Source organism: Protopterus annectens, chromosome 2.part1 (genome assembly GCF_019279795.1).
Source record: "Protopterus annectens isolate FY-2018-M chromosome 2.part1, PAN1.0, whole genome shotgun sequence".
Classification (NCBI taxonomy): Eukaryota; Metazoa; Chordata; order Ceratodontiformes; family Protopteridae; genus Protopterus; species Protopterus annectens.
This window is the reverse complement of record NC_056729.1, coordinates 87,258,506-87,261,114: the sequence shown is the minus strand read 5'-3', so window position 1 is coordinate 87,261,114 and position 2,609 is coordinate 87,258,506.

Genomic DNA, 2,609 nt, shown 5'->3' with positions numbered 1-2,609 from the left:
ATATTTGCACTATTAAGTTGTATATCTTTACAGATATTCAGTGTTATTTATATGGCTAATTATACAATTATGCATATGTGTTCATATTTCTGTAAATGTTTCAATAAACATGCACTCATAGAGGAATTTATTATCATATGAAACCTTGTCTGCTTTACAAAAATGTGCTAACAATACATATCTAGTTAGTATAGTTTCCAAGATATGACAATTTGTGAAAGTTTAAAAAATATAACTTGGGGGTTGTGTACTTTAAAATATATTACGGTATTTATGGAACGACTATGAATGCATCAGCTACTATCACTGTAAATACTTTGTACTGATAAAATTGCAGTGTACATAGTTTTAATAGCTTTTTTTCACAAAATATTTACATTTGCTTATCTTATATTTAAGTTTACTTTTCAGATAATGCTCTTGAATACAGGGTATGTGTAGACTGCTAGTGGTGTGACATTCTACATCACATACATGTCAATGAGCTAAACAAGTGTTTTTTTTATGAGAGATCACAATATAATGAATAGTTATCCTTTAGCAAATAAATCTTCAATGATAGTTGAGTAATGCGTTCTATTCTTATGTTTCTATGGAAACAAGCTAATTAAAGGTGAAGGCAGTAAATCGAGAGGTCTGACATTGTTTAGTGAGAAAAATGTAAAATTACAAAGTACAAGGAGAATCAGTTCAGTAAAAAATAAAGTTTGAAATTATTGAAAGTGAATAAGAGATAGACACTTTTCTGGTAACTAAATATTTAATGCATTTACTAGAACAAAATATAATTTAGTTTTATATAAAGGTAGCCAGTGCACTTTTTCTTAAGGCTAAAAGTTAATGCGTTCTGAAAGCATATAACCTGTTTCTTCATATCTGAGAGGGGAGCAAAGATAAGATAAGAAAAGAAAGCAAGTAGTATAAATAGGAGCACAGACTCTAACATGTACTTTAGCTTGGATAACCTTATTTTAGGTTAGTTAATGCATGAGGGTGCAGCTGTGTATTTGACACAATTGTTCTTATCAAGATGGTTAAACTTCATTATTTTAAGATGTACAAAGTTGTATGTGTTTAATGGAGATGTTCTGGGGTGTGTTTGTTTTTTGTTTGAGGTTTTCATTAAAACAAAAAGGCTTGAATAATGTGGCATAGGTTCAAATGGAGAGCACAAAAAACAACTGTATAAAGAATTGAACTGCAAACTCAAAACCTGGAAATGTAACTTAAAAGCTGGAAATAGACATTTAAAAAGCTATCATATATAATAGGTGGGACTTATATCTTTTTATCATAATAGCTACACTAAACATATTCATTTGGAATGTGAATGGCCTCACAGGTGCAGATAAAAAGGAAAGAGTATTGAATTATATTAAGAAATGCAGAGTACAAATAGTAATGCTCCAGGAGACACATTTGAAAAGAAGTGAGCATATGAATTTGATAAAGAAAATACTTCAGGATGGACATTTGGCAGAATGTCAAGGACAAAGAAAAAGGGTAGTACTTATACTAATTACTAGGGGAGCTCCAATAGTGATAGAAGAGAGTAAAAATATAGTAGATTTTGGGGTAGTAAGGGGCTTACTGGCAAGGGAGAAGGATTACTCAGACATGTACTTATATTCCACCTAAAACTGTTGGCATGGAGCTTAAGAAGATTTTTGGGAGAAATAATCTGCTTTTAGCAGGGAATATTACTTATAGGTGGGGACTGGAACCTGATTTGCATGATGAAGCTGGTGACGCAGAAGGGAAAATAAAACAGGGTAGATTTCTGAACAAATATATTAAAATATTTGGCATGGAAGATGTGAATTTGGTAAAATGAACTTGAAGAGAATTTACATATTATTTCCCAAGGTACAATAACTGGGCTAGACTAGACAAGAGTTATATTTCACAGGAGCATGTACATTTAATTGAAAGCTTTGACACACATCCAATAACTATTTCAGGTAATACACTAATAACAACTAAGACAAAAATGCAGAGTAATGAAGTACAAATGAGACAATGGTGCTTCCCCACCTAACTGTTAAAAAAAGAAAAGATTTTAAGAAATGGGTAATGAAAATTATTCCCAAGTTATTAAGGATGATAGAAATTTCTTCACACGTTATAGCTAGTGAGAGGGATAAAATGAAAGCTGAGTTTAAAATAGGGTAGAAATAAAAGAAAAAGAGCTATGGTTAAGAAGTAACAAGAATTGTTTAGAGGAGGGTCTGATGAAGGTAAAATTACTGCAGAAAATGGGGATCTCACAGAACAAGAGGAGGTGCAAATACAGAATGTTAAAGAGAAAGTAAGGGAGTATCTCAATAGTATGCATAGGTTTAGAAAGATTGCTGTTAAGCAGCTGGTTTTGAAAATAAAAGGGTTGTTGTCAAACTAGGGAAGAAAAATAACTAGAAATACTGTAGAGATATTAGACACATTTCAGAAATTTATGAAAATTTGTATAAAGCAGAGTAATGTGGAAATCAAGAAAAAGCACAAGTGGAAATATTTTTGGAATAATTAAATATGCCAAGGTTAGAGATAGATGATCCTCAACAGCTAACAGTTAAGATAGGAGAAGATGAGATAAAAACAACGACATATAA